The sequence below is a fragment of the Cherax quadricarinatus genome, chromosome 55, assembly GCF_038502225.1.
Source record: "Cherax quadricarinatus isolate ZL_2023a chromosome 55, ASM3850222v1, whole genome shotgun sequence".
NCBI classification, from domain to species: domain Eukaryota; kingdom Metazoa; phylum Arthropoda; class Malacostraca; order Decapoda; family Parastacidae; genus Cherax; species Cherax quadricarinatus.
The window spans coordinates 19,858,271-19,873,929 of NC_091346.1; positions in this window are offsets into that span (position 1 = coordinate 19,858,271).

The window sequence follows — 15,659 nt, forward strand, 5'->3', positions numbered from 1 at the left end:
GTCCACCAGGAACTTTATGAATTGATAAACTCATTAATGGACGAAACTAATAAATAAAATGTCGCATCCCGCGTTGTTTTATGTATACACTCTACTACTTACGCTGAATGACTCGTATGTGTTTAGCGCTTCGCTATATTAACATTGAGGGTAGTAAAAATTACGATGCAAACTCAGTCCAACACAAAAAAGAAGCAAACAAGGGAAAGAATCTCCAGTACAACCGTAAGTGACAGGAAGTAAAACTTAAAGACGAGAGCATGAACAAATATTATGATGTCATTATATATACACTGAGAAGTGTATATCTGAACAAATATTGTGATGTCATGATATATACACTGAGAAGTCTGTATCCCTCAGCGTATATATATGCAGAGAGTTTACTTTAATCCCTAAAATAGGGATTTAATTATTCTTGGCTGATGATGTAAAGGTTACGTGTAGCTTGATGACCCTAGTGTGGTTGATAGGCTTCAAGAGGCACGTAACATGAACATGTTATTAGAAGACGGGGGAACTTACGTGCCCCTTAAACCCCATTAACCAACCAATTAACTTTGGCAAGCTAGCTGTTAAATTAGTGATGGTGGGAGAGGGTCACCAAGTTACTGCTACCCACGTACTGTTTGATAAATAACAGGTGTGTAGGAAGACCATGGAGGTGGCCTGGTGGCTAAAGCTCCCGCTTCACACACGGAGGGCCCGGGTTCGATTCCCGGCGGGTGGAAACATTTCGACACGTTTCCTTAAAAGCAGCAAATAGGTACCTGGGTGTTAACTGGTGTGGGTCGCATTCTGTTAAGGACCCCAATGGAAATAAGTTATATGACGCACTGACTTTCTTGCCTGGGTGGCTAATCCGAACGAAATCTTATCTTAAACTTGAGTGTGTTATACAACGCCAATACGGTGTGTGAGAAACAAGGAGTTGGTACACCCAGTGGCCCCTGGCCCGTCTCAGGGCCTCCCGGGGGGCGGGGCATGCTGAGTAGCTGATATTTAGCCTACCACAAGCTGTTCCCTGTTGCACCTCAGGGATACATCCTCCTTCATCTTTCCTACTACTACTCTTCATCCACCACTACCTCCTCCTCCTCCTCCTCCTCCACCTCTTCCTCCACCTCTTCCTCCTCATCCACCCCTTCCTCCCCCTTGTATTCAAAATATTCCTTGGGCTTAACTCCTGTTTTATTATTCAGAACTTACTATATGTGTATTTATTACCGTTAATAAGTATGGTAGGTTTTATAAGGGTAAGAATGGGTAGTGGTAAATACGACCAAGTTGTGTGGTGGCAGGGTTTAACAGTGTTGCCACGCTATTGATTTGTGACGCACACATATACACTTTGCAGAAAAAACTTATCGGGACAGCGTTTCCATATGTTCAGATGTTTATCTTGTTTTGTAGAGTATATTTACTATTGTTTGCAAACATCAGTTAGATCCACTTAATCAGCAAGTTCTATACATTGAATGGTGCAAATCTCTCTCTCTGTAGATACCTGACCCCTCAAGGAAGGTTCCTTGATGTTGGTGAGAGGCTCTTGATTTAGGGAATTGGGTCTGTGCTCCAGTACCCCGAATTAAGCCTGAATGCCTTCCACATCATCCCCCCCCCCAGGCGCTGCATAATCCTCCGGGTTTAGCTCTTCCCCCTTGATTATAATAATAATGTATATACCTGAAGGATGCTTTCCTGAGTTAGCGCCCCCACTGCCCGGTCCCAGACCAGGCCACATGGTAGATCAAGCCCTGATCACCCAGCTCTTATTGTTTGCCGAACGTGGTCCGAAGTACGACCCACATGCTGGCTGGTCAGGAACCCATTGGAGTAACTTGTCGCGTACTCTCTTGAAAAACAGCCCAAGATTCATTGGTAATTCCCTTCATGCAAGGAGGGAGGACCTTGAAGAGTCGGGGGAAGTCAGATTATTATTTTAATTTTCATGATACGGATTAAAATATTTTGATGTTTGTGTAAAGGTGTATTGCTGCCATAATTAGATCCATTTCCAGTTGATAGACACTCAGTCTAAAATAATAAAATATTATCTTCATTTCTGCAAGTATATATACAAGGTATACAATCCTAGCTGACATCAGTGACATACTACTACTCTTCAAGGGGGGCTCCTTGGCGTGGTGAAGAGGCTCTTGGTCTGAGAAATTAGACCTGTCGGTCTCCTTCCTCAGACCGAACCTAATTACCCCCCAATCCCCCGTTCCCTATCCCATCCTCCCCTTTTTCCTTTCCTCCTCCTCCTCCCCACCCCTCCCTTTTGCCCTTCCTTTTTGGCCTTTTTTTTTTTTTTTTTCCCCACAGGCACGCTAGTTCCTAGGTAGGGGAAAGGGTTACCTGGAGGTTACCTGGAGGTTATTCCGGGGATCAACGCCCCCGCGGCCCGGTCCATGACCAGGCCTCCCGATGGATCAGGGTCTGATCAACTAGGCTGTTACTGCTGGCCGCACGCAGTCCGACGTACGAGCCACAGCCCGGCTGATCCGGCACTGACTTTAGGTATCTGTCCAGCTCTCTCTTGAAGGCAGCCAGGGGTTTATTGGCAATTCCCCTAATGCTTGATGGGAGGCTGTTGAACAGTTTTAGGCCCCGGACACTTATGGTGTTTTCTCTTAGTGTACCAATGGCGCCCCTACTTTTTATTGGCGGCATTTTGCATCGCCTGCCCAGTCTTTTACTTTCGTAGGGAGTGATTTCTGTGTGCAGATTTGGGACCATTCCTTCCAAGATTTTCCAAGTGTAGATTATGATATATCTCTCCCTCCTGCGTTCCAACGAGTACAAGTCAAGTGCTTCCAAGCGTTCCCAGTAGTTAAGGTGCTTGACAGAACTTATACGTGCAGTAAAGGATCTCTGTACACTCTCTAGATCTGCGATTTCACCTGCTTTGTATGGAGATGTTAATGTACAGCAGTATTCCAGCCTAGAGAGAACAAGTGATTTGAAAAGGATCATCATGGGCTTGGCATCTCTCGTTTTGAAAGTTCTCATTATCCATCCTATCATTTTCTTTGCACGTGCGATCGTGGCACTGTTGTGATCCTTAAAAGTGAGATCCTCAGACATTACTACTCCCAGGTCCCTTACATTATCTTTCCGCTCTATTGTATGGCCGGAGTCAGTAGTATACTCTGTTCTAGTTATTATCTCCTCCAGTTTTCCATAACGGAGTAGTTGGAATTTGTCCTCATTGAACATCAAATTGTTTACCGTTGCCCACTGGAAAACTTTGTTTATATCTTCTTGGAGGTTAACCGCGTCCTCAGCAGATGACAGCTTCGTGCAGATCCTAGTATCATCCGCAAAGGATGATACGGTGCTGTGGTGTATATCTCTGTTTATGTCTGATATGAGGATAAGGAATAAGATGGGGGCGAGTACTGTGCCTTGTGGAACAGAGCTCTTCACTATGGCAGCCTCCGATTTAACTCTGTTGACCACTACTCTTTGTGTTCGATTTGTTAGGAAGTTGGAGATCCATCTCCCCACTTTCCCAGTTATTCCTTTAGCACGTATTTTATGGGCTATTACGCCATGATCGCATTTGTCAAATGCTTTTGCAAAGTCTGTGTATATTACATCTGCATTCTGATTTTCTTCCAGTGCATCCAAGGCCATGTCATAGTGATCCAGTAGTTGTGAGAGGCAGGAGCGCCCTGCCCTGAACCCATGTTGCCCTGGATTGTGCAGATTTTGGGAATCCAGGTGATTTGCAATCCTGCTTCTTAGCATTCTTTCAAAGATTTTTATGATGTGGGATGTCAGAGCTATTGGTCTATAGTTCTTAGCTAATGCTTTGCTGCCACCTTTATGGAGTGGGGCTATATCCGTTGTTTTAAGTGACTGTGGAATTTCACCCATGTCCAAGCTCCTCCTCCATAGTGTACTTAGGGCACGCGAGAGGGGTTTCTTGCAGTTCTTAATGAAAACAGAGTTCCACGAGTCTGGGCCCGGGGCTGAGTGCATAGGCATGTTGTCAATGGCTTTTTCGGGGTCCATCCCATTCCGTTGAGGTTCTTGGCGGTGGCGTAGTTTGCCGTGGAATCTGGATTGCTTGGGGATGTCCCGATCCCTCTCGGGTATCCCAGAGGGTGGCTTTGGGTGTCTCTCGGGCGACGGGTGTATCTCTGGAAGCCACCTTTCGGATTCCGGGGGTGGTGGCCGAAGGAGGTATGCTTTGTGGCGGATTTCCGGCCGCCCTCTCTTTTGTCCACCGAGGTAGCTCGGCAGATGTGAGGTTGCTATCCCGGATTGCCAGTTTATTGGCATGATGGGTAGGGTATGGCACGGGTTCCATGCTGCATCTGCGCTACTTGCGTGCGGAGGGAGATTTCTGGCCCTTTCATTCCTCCTAGGAACTATCCCTCCCCGGTCCCCCCTTTTTTTATTCTTTTTTTTATTTTTATTTTCTTTTCTTTTTTTTTCTTAAAAACAAAAAGAAAGAAGTAACTTAACCATGGCAGCCCTAGTCCATGAACCTGCTACCCCCGGGCTCCTTCTTGATACCACACCCCGTTCTGACCCCGCCTCGTCTTTGGACCACTCTTCGGACACTCCTCATGCCTCTGTACCTCTTGCAGGTGCTGTTTCCTCGCCCGCTTCAGGTACTGAGGCCTCGACTGACTCCTTGCCTAAATGCCAACGACAATTACCTGCTGATGATACTTCTCCACCTTCTCGTTCTTCTCAGAAAAGATCGACACGTCCTTCACTACCTTTCCACACTCAGTTTCAGACTGCACAATGGACTAAATTCTTCACTTTACGACCGACTTCCTCTACTGCCTATCTTTCTGACCACAGTATTGGCAAGACACTCCTACGCCATGTTAGTAAAGATATTTCTTTTCATGCTCTTAAGAGCGGTACACGCATCATCACCATACAGAATGCTACCCAGGCTCATGAGCTTTCTCGTCTTTCCCATATCGATACTGTTCCTGTCACTATTGAAAAACATCATTCCCTCAATTCTTGTAGTGGTACCGTCATTCTGCCCCATACCATAGTTCAACAAAATTTCCAGACATGAGGCACTGACATTCTTGAACAGCTGGAACTCCAAGATCTCCCAATCCTCAAGGTAGACACTTACGTTCTTCCTGCCCGTGGGTGGAGACGATACCCTAGCAATGTGGCTTGTTTAACTTTTGACAGCCGTGAACTCCCATCCTCAGTTTATGTAGCAGGACATCGGTTACAAGTTCGAAAGGTGATCCCTACACCGCAACAGTGTAGAAATTGCTGGCGATTTGGCCATCCAGCGAAATATTGCAGATCTATCGCCGAATGCCCAGTCTGTGGTGCCGATGACCATTCTAATACGTCTTGCAATCGACCTCCCTCTTGCCTTAATTGTCATGAGGCTCACCCTTCATACTCTCGCCATTGTCAAGTCTACTTAAACGAGCGGGAAATCCGTTGCCTCAAAGAGGCAGAAGGTCTCCCTTATGCCATGGCAGTTTCTCATCTCCGCCTTCAAGGGAGACTACCTCGTGTTTCTTATTCCCATGTTTCAAAACGTCCCCCCACTTCTGGTATCCCATCTTCTGCACCCACCTCTGTGGTTACCTCTCCCATAGTCACTCCTGTATCTAATTCTTTTGCTGTTCTCGGCTCAGACGTCCCTACTTCAACGCCTCAGTCTGATCTCGCTTCTTCGTGTTCTCTCTCACAAGCCTCAGTAGAGACGAGATCTCGTATGACACCTCCTCCCAATCGTCCCTCTACTTCTCAAAAGTCAAAAAAAAGGTTCGTTAACATCTCCTACCCATCTTCCACCTCCTCATTTTACCTTCCCTGTCTCTGTATCTGGTTCTCCCCCTCTCACTGGCTCTGTTACAAGTGTAGAGGTTCACCCTCCTCCTCGTACTGTACCTTCCTCCCCTGTTCCCTCCCAAGTTTCTTCCTCTTCTGCCACCTCCCAGGTTTCTGCCTCTTCTGTCCCCTTCCACACTTCTCCAGTTCCCTCCACCCTTTCGCCCCCCCCCTACCTTGGTAGAGTCCAATACAGTTCCAATCTTTACTCATCCTCCCCCTACCATTTCCAATATTGTCTCCCATACGACGTCTCTGAATTCCGAAACACTTGAAGCAATCTCTGAATATATTGCAGAGACCAAACCATCAATAGACACTGATCCACCCTCCGCTCCTTCTCTCTCCTCTGCTCCATCTGCGCAACTCCTTTGTTCACAGCGCACCGTTCTTTCACTGCTTGAACGTTTTCCACTGCCTCCGCATGTGGACTTTTCTAACCCCTCTAGTCCGTAGGAACCCTTACCTGCAGATTTCAGGTATCTTTATCATTGCCAATCATGGCCTATTTACAGTGGATTATACGCGGCCTCAGGGGTAATCGGGGTGAGCTTCAGATGTTACTCTCCCAGTTTTTCCCTGTTGGTGTTTGCTTACAGGAACCAAAATTACACTCTGCTGTTATCTCTCCCATCTCAGGCTATAATTTATTGTATTCTTCAGATCCTTTTTCTGATGGGACCTTCAATGAAAGTGCCCTTCTTCTACGCACTGATATTCTGTACCATCAGCTATTTGTTCGTACTTCGCTGCATTACACAGCAGCCCGTATCCACTTGCATAGGTGGTATACGCTCTGTTCTTTATATCTCTCTCCTTCTCGGGCATTATCTATTCCGGATATTGCCTTTCTTGTTTCGTCATTACCGCCACCGATTCTGTTACTTGGTGATTTTAATGTCCACCATTTCCTCTGGGGGGGTCTCACTGTGATTCCCGTGGCATTCAGTTAGAGGCTTTTCTTGCCACCCACCCCCTCCATGTTTTAAATACAGGTACTCACACCCATTTTGATCCTCGGACTCACACTCTCTCTTGCATCGATCTCTCAGTCTGCTCTTCCTCCGCCGCATTAGACTTCACTTGGTCTGTTCTCCCGGACTTACATGACAGCGATCATTTCTCAATCATTCTTACTTCCCCTTCATATTCACCACCTCTTCGCATCCCACGCTGGCAATTTGATCAGGCAAATTGGAACCTTTACTCACACCTAACTGTTTTTAGAGAGGTTCCTTCTTCGTCCTCCATCGATGAGCTTTTACACCTCTTCTCGTCCTCCGTTTTAACCGCAGCTTCTCATTCTATACCCCAAACTTCGGGCAGGCATTCTCAGAAATGCTTGCCTTGGTGGTCTCTTGCTTGTGCTCGTGCAGTACATTTGAAACGCTCTGCATGGGGCAGGTACCGGTACAATAGAACCACAGAGAGACTTTTTGATTTTAAACAGAAGCATGCGATCGCCCGCCGTGTCATCCGTGATGCTAACCGCACTTGCTGGCGAGATTATGTCTCCACCATCACCTCTGCTTCCTCTATGAGTGCAGTCTGGAAAAAAGTACAAAAACTGAGTGGTAAATATTCTCCTGACCCGGCTCCTGTTCTGCGGGTTGCCGGTGTTGAAATAGCAAACCCACTAGATGTTGCCAATGAAATTGGCAATCATCTGGTCCGTATTTCTCAGGGACTCCATCTATGCCCCTCATTTCTTTCCTCAAAGTCTGCCAGAGAGTTAGCACCCTTGGACTTTTCTTCTCTCAGAGAAGAACAGTATAATGTGCCTTTTACACTTCAAGAACTGGAGGCAACACTCTCAGCTTGCCGATCATCGGCAGCTGGGCCCGACGACATTCATATTCGTATGCTACAACATTTACATTAGTCAGCCCTTGCAGTCCTATTATGCCTTTACAATCTTATTTGGTCACAAGGAGTTCTTCCACAGCTGTGGAAATCCGCCATTGTTCTCCCTTTCCGCAAACCAGACACTACAGGACATGAAACCCCACTATCGTCCCATTGCTCTTACCAGTGCAGTTTGCAAAGTGATGGAACGCCTAGTAAATAGACGTTTAGTGTGGTATTTAGAGACACACAACAGTCTCTCCACTCGTCAATGTGGCTTTCGTAAGGGACGTTCTACCATAGACCCCTTACTACGCTTGGATACGTATGTTCGTAATGCCTTTGTGAATAACCACTCAGTTATTGCCATATTTTTTGACCTTGAGAAGGCATGTGACACAACTTGGAGGTATAATATTTTAGCCCAGGCCCACTCCTTAGGCCTTCGAGGCAATCTACCATCCTTCCTTAAGAACTTTTTAACTGACAGGCATTTCCGTGTTCGGGTTAATAATGTGCTCTCCCCGGACTTTATCCAAGCTGAAGGTGTCCCCCAGGGATGTGTTCTGAGCACAACACTTTTTCTCCTTGCTATTAATGATTTGGCCTCTAGTCTTCCATCAAATATTTGGTCATCACTCTGTGTTGATGACTTCGCTATTGCCTGTGCTGGCACTGACTGTCACCTCATTACAGTTTCTCTCCAGCATGCAGTCGACCGTGTTTTCAATTGGGCCACCACACGTGGGTTTAAATTTTCCAGCACTAAAACCCACCAAATTACTTTCACTAGACGCTCTGTCATCTCCGATCGTCCTTTGTACCTCTATGGCTCCCGTATCCCTGAATGTGATACAGTCAAGTTTCTGGGCCTTCTCTTTGATCGTAGGTTATCCTGGAAACCTCACATTACATCTCTGAAGGCAACTTGTCACAGCCGGCTGAATCTTCTTAAAACCCTTGCTCATCTTTCCTGGGGAGCTGATTGTTGAACCCTCCTTCGCCTACATTCCACCCTTATTTTATCGAAATTTGATTATGGTGACCAGATCTATTCAGCGGCATCTGCTACTCTCTCTAGCCTTAACCCAATTCATCACCAAGGATTACGTTTATGCCTTGGTGCTTTTCGCTCTTCCCCTGTCGAGAGCCTCTATGCAGAAGCGAACGTTCCATCCTTATCCGATCACCGTGATGCCCATTGCCTTCGCTACTATGTACGCTCTCATGATCTCCACAATCCTTCCATTTATAGAATGGTCACTGATATTAGTAGACATTCTTTATTTGTTCGCCGCCCCTGTTTACTACGTCCCTTCTCTCTTCGCCTTCATTCGCTCTTGTCTTCTCTTCAATTACCACCTTTCTTTGTTCATGTAGCATCTCACTTTTCCCTACCCCCCTGTGAAGTTCCAGCTGTTTGAGTCTGTTCTTTCTCTCTCCCTTGCTCGAAAGCCCAACTGTCTACAGTCGCTTCCCGCTCTCTTTTTCTTGACCACTTTCACTCTCTCATGCCATTGCTGTGTACACAGATGGCTCTAAGTCTTCTGACGGCGTAGGATTCGCAGCAGTGTTTCCGGACAGCGTCGTATGAGGGCATTTACTATCTTCGGCTAGTATTTTTACTGCTGAATTGTATGCCATCCTTGCAGCACTTATCCGTATTGCATCTATGCCTGTGTCATCATTTGTGGTTGTCTCAGACTCCCTTAGTGCTTTACAGGCTATACAGAAATTTGATACACCTCACCCCTTAGTCCTCCGTATCCAACTTTGGCTACACCGCATCTTTACCAAGCATAAAGATATTGTTTTTTGTTGGGTCCCTGGTCATGTTGATGTACAGGGCAATGAACAGGCAGACACTGCTGTGCGGTCAGCAGTACATGACCTACCAGTTTCATATAGAGGTATTCCATTTACGGACTATTTTGCTGCAATATCTTCCCACCTTCACACCCGTTGGCAACACCGTTGGTCTACTATGCTCGGCAACAAACTTCAATCTATTAAACGAAGTATAGGTTACTGGCCGTCTTCTTATCACCAGTGTCGAGGTTTTGAGACTACTCTCTCCCGTCTTCGCATTGGCCATACTCGTCTTACTCATGGATATCTCATGGAGAGGCACCCTGCTCCTCTCTGTGAGAATTGCCAAGCTCCATTATCAGTCAGCCACATTCTGTTGGACTGCCCACTTTATCAACGAGCACGCAGAATTTACCTCCGTCGTCGTCTTCGCTCCGCTGCTCTCTCTTTACCTTCCCTTCTCGCTGATGGACCCACCTTTCATCCGGACTCTCTCATTGACTTTTTGACAACAACTGACTTCACAAATTCTGATACCTTCAGCCCTTTCTACTTCAATCTCTTGCTACCCTCTACCCCTGTACTATCCCCTGCCCCACTGTTTTCTGTAACCTACTAATCATCCCTCCTCCCTTCTGCTATCCAATACCCTCGCTTCCTTCCCTACCCTGCAGCGCTGTATAGCCCTTGTGGCTTAGCGCTTCTTTTTGATTATAATAATAGTGACATACTACTGTATAGAAAGCCGCTTGTTATGTAGAGCATTTCGGGCAAATTAGGTCAGTTTTGTCCCAGGATGCGACCCACACCAGTCAACTAACACCCAGGTAATCATTTTACTGATGGGGAACATAGATAACCAGTGTAAACAATGTTTCTGCCCTCGGTGGGAGTCGCACCCAGACCCTCGCCGTGTGAAGCGAGAACTATAGCCACCAGGCTACGCGTCATGGCGCTACATAACGTTTACCCAGTTCTTTCTAATATCCTCGTTCCTCTAGTGGATGGTTTAGCAGACGGATGATCGAGCATCAAAGACTTTACGTTGTATAACCTACGAAGGTCTAGCGCTATATATATATATATATATATATATATATATATATATATATATATATATATATATATATATATATATATATATATATATATATAATTCACTTGGTGTCAAGCTCACTTTTTGGGGCCAAAACAACGTCATATGAGCTTGGAAGAGAAAATATTTAGAGACAGATTTAGGCTAATTATACAAAGAATTCTACAGTATTTTTATTTTTTATTAGCACACTGGCTGATTCCCACCAAGGCAGGGTGGCCCGAAAAAGAAAAACTTTCACCATCATTCACCCCATCACTGTCTTGCCAGAAGGGTGCTTTACACTACAGTTTTTAAACTGCAACATTAACACCCCTCCTTCAGAGTGCAGGCACTGTACTTCCCATCTCCAGGACTCAAGTCCGGCCTGCCGGTTTCCATGAATCCTTTCGTAAATGTTACTTTGCTCACACTCCAACAGCATGTCAAGTATTAAAAACCATTTGTCTCCATTCACTCCTATCAAACACGCTCATGCATGCCCACTGGAAGTCCAGGCCCCTCGCACACAAAACCTCCTTTACCCCCTCCCTCCAACCTTTCATAGGCCGACCCCTACCCTGCCTTCCTTCCACTACAGACTGATACACTCTCGAGGTCATCCCGTTTCTCTCCATTCTCTCTACATGTCCGAACCACCTCAACAACCCTTCCTCAGCCCTCTGGACAACAGTTTTGGCAATCCCGCACCTCCTCCTAACTTCCAAACTACGAATTCTCTGCACTATATTCACACCACACATTGCCCTCAGAAATGACATCTCCACTGACTCCAGTCTTCTCCTCGCTGCAACATTCATCACCCATGCTTCACACCCATATAAGAGCGTTGGTAAAACTATACTCTCATACATTCCCCTCTTTGCCTCCAAGTACAAAGTTCTTTGTCTCCACAGACTCCTAAGTGCACCGCTCATCCTTTTCCCCTCATCAATTCTATGATTAACCTCATCTTTCATAGACCCATCCGCTGACATGTCCACTCCCAAATATCTGAATACATTCACCTCCTCCATACTCTCTCCCTCCAATCTGATATCCAATCTTTCATCACCTAATCTTTTTGTTATCCTCATAACCTTACTCTTTCCTGTATTCACTTTTAATTTTCTTCTTTTACATACCCTACCAAATTCATCCACCAACCTCTGCAACTTCTCTTTAGAATCTCCCAAGAGCACAGTGTCATCAGCAAAGAGCAACTGTGACAACTCCCACTTTATGTGTGATTCTTTATCTTTTAACTCCATGCCTCTTGCCAAGACCCTCGCATTTACTTCTCTTACAACCCCATCTATAAATATATTAAACAACCACGGTGACATCACACATCCTTGTCTAAGGCCTACTTTTACTGGGAAATAATCTCCCTCTTTCCTACATACTCTAACTAGAGCCTCACTATCCTCGTAAAAACTCTTCACTGCTTTTAGTAACCTACCTCCTACACCATACACCTGCAACATCTGCCACATTGCCCCCCTATCCACCCTGTCATACGCCTTTTCCAAATCCATGAATGCCACAAAAAACCTCTTTAGCCTTATCTAAATACTGTTCACTTATATGTTTCACTGTAAACACCTGGTCCACACACCCCCTACCTTTCCTAAAGCCTCCTTGTTCATCTGCTATCCTATTCTCCGTCTTACTCTTAATTCTTTCAATAATAACTCTACCATACACTTTACCAGGTATACTCAACAGACTTATCCCCCTATAATTTTTACACTCTCTTTTGCCCCCTTTGCCTTTATACAAAGGAACTATGCATGCTCTCTGCCAATCCCTAGGTACCTTACCCTCTTCCATACATTTATTAAATAATAGCACCAACCACTCCAAAACTATATCCCCACCTGTTTTTAACATTTATATCTTTATCCCATCAATCCCAGCTGCGTCACCCCCTTTCATTTTACCTACTGCCTCACGAACTTCCCCCACACTCACAACTGGCTCTTCCTCACTCCTACAAGATGTTATTCCTCCTTGCCCTATACATGAAATCACAGCTTCCCTATCTTCATCAACATTTAACAATTCCTCAAAATATTCCCTCCATCTTCCCAATACCTCTTAACTCTCCATTTAATAACTCTCCTCTCCTATTTTTAACTGACAAATCCATTTGTTCTCTAGGCTTCCTTAACCGTATATATATATATATATATATATATATATATATATATATATATATATATATATATATATATATATATATATATATATATATATATATATATATATATATATATATATATATATATATATATATATATATATATATATATATATATATATATATATATATTGTGTGTATGAAAATCTGATTAAGCTGTTCATTTAAAAAACAGGAGGAAGACGAACCAATAAAGATTTTATTAAGTTCTGGAAAGCAATGAAAAAGAAAGAACTTGGAATCAGTGTAGAAAGTGTATCAACCCAGGGATTCAGACAAGTCAAAAACAAATATGCAAATTCAAGTATAGAGAAAGAATCTTTGAGGAATAGCAGACATAAGTAACACGTGATATACCTGTAACCGGTTTCGAGTTTTCCTACATTCGCAGCCCGGCCTGGGGCCAGGGTGTTCTGTTGGTTGCCGTTCTGCCAAGCTCTTGCTCTTGGCTGACCACTGGCCCACCTATCCAGCACAGTCTTAGTTCATCTGGTAGTTGACGGAGGTAGTAATCGAGTTTCGATTTTTCTTTTGTTCGCCATCAATAGTTATATAAAATTTACGAAGGAAAAAACAAGTCCTGAGACATTTTACGAAATGTGAGTTACTAGAAAAACTGATAACACTAAAAATCCCATCGTCAAACCTGATTCTTATACCACCTTCACAAGGGACGTATAACCCTTGCGGTTTTTGTGCTTCCACATGAATATGTAGACTTAACAACACTGCAGGCTGTGGTGATTTGGCACTGTATAGTGACCTGGATCTTGGCTGGATAGTGACCTGGATCTTCGTCTCTTATTTTATGACAATTCTAGTATTTAAAGTTCAAATATGTTTAAAGGTTACGCGACTCTGACCTCTGGTAGCAAAAACCGTGAACACAGGTGAAAGTTTGGTTACGTTTTCTCTTACTAATCAAGAGGTGCTACGTAAGCTTCAAAGTTTTTTCAGATTCACAAACCAACAACTTTTGCAACATTCCTGTGGTGTATATAAATATACCTAGTTGGAAAAATCTTCTAAGGCTGGCATGTTGGTAGTGGTAAGCACACTAGCTTGCCAGCTTGTTCCAGTCTTTAAGAGTCATGCCACGAATTTGGTTCCAGTTCTGATCAGTATTTTGGCATTTAACCTTTTGTCTAGTTCAGAAACCAAACCGGTAACAAAAACAACAGAAACTGTGTCCGCAAAGTAAGTTAACACACAACTTTGATGCATTGATCACGAATTTGAGTTTGTTCAGTCTCTATCACGTAAGGAAGCAGAAGAAAGAATCCTTTTATAGTAAAGGTTAGCAGACGAGGCCATATTCACTGGTAGGCAGGATTCCCCAGTGGAAGTAGGTCCTTCCCAAAGAGATGGGTTAGTTGTAGTAGTAGTTGTAGTAGTAGTTGTCGTAGTCATGAAGGTTATGTACATGTCCTCAGAATTAAGATTCCATGATGTTGCAGTGTCTGACAAGTTGTGTACGAATGGTATATAATACCGACAAGATGAGAGTAAGACACATGTGCAACATCTGGGTATCTTTATTGTAGACGTTTCGCCATCCAGTGGCTTTATCAATACAAATTCTAGGACATAACGTCTACAATAAAGATACCCAGATGTTGCACATGTGTCTTACTCTCATCTTGTCGGTATTATATACCATTCGTACACACAACTGACGAGTAAGGCTCTCCTGCACCAGTCCCATCAATGGAGGTTCCTTGACGCTGGTGAGGGGCTCTTGATCTAGGGAATTGGATCTGTGCTCTGGTTACCTGAATTGAGCCTGAATACCTACCATTCCCCTCGATATGCTCTACAATCGTACGGGTTTAGCGCTTCCCCATGATTATAATAATCCAACACCAGTGACCAACCAGCAGTAGTCGGCCATCAAACTGATCCTTAGGTTTACGCGAAATCTCTTCACCATGATGGCTGTGTCTGGGTGAAATTGTTCACCATGGAGTTGTGTGTCACAGAAACTCTACGTGTTGAAGCAAAATTAAGCTCAAATTTGAATTCAGCGTCCCCCCCCCCCAAAAAAAAAAAAAGAAAAAAAAAACTTTTTCAACGTGGACTGAAACTGTTGTTGGCCTGGGCTATTAACTCTCCGGGTTAATTAATAAAATAGTTTTACACGTCGGCTGGGCTCCCCAAAATTAATTTGTTACTGTCATGACTATACTGTACATAAACCTATTTTTTAATGGGTTAAACTAGGTTGTTTGGTTGGGTTATGAGATTTAAAGCCTATCGACTACACAAGGGTCATTAATAGGGATGTGCCAGAGTATCGATATCGGCCATTTTTATGGTATCGGTGAAAAAATGGTCGATACCTGCCGATATTAACAAGAAAGCGACATCCTCCACCCATATGTTTGCACGGTGAAAATATCAGGTACGTTAAATCTTATAGAACGTCATCACGCCTAGTGCACTTGTGTATTTTATAATATTGGTTTCTCTGGTCCCTCGGAAAGATTTGAATTAGGGTTGATTTATGTATGCCCCAGTTTACTGTTTTTATTGATGAAATTTGGATATTAGTTTTCATATGATGATTCGCGAATGCCTCTTCTGATTCCCTTAAAATCTTCAAATACTAACATTTAGCCGCATTATCAACTTGTGTCGCACTCTGCACTATCCAGTCTCGTGCACTGAGACAGAGCGGACTGGAGTTGCAAGATATTGGGATGCCTTCCTCGGCCCGCACAGCCACCGAAATACTAGGTGTTATTATTACATAGTCGTGACACTTACCAGTAGACGAATTATCTTATATTATCTTACCCAGCTGGTACACAAATACTATAACAATCTCCCCATGTTAGTCATCCTTCTCTTTTTCTCTTCTTCTTCTTCTTCTTCTTCTTCTTCTTC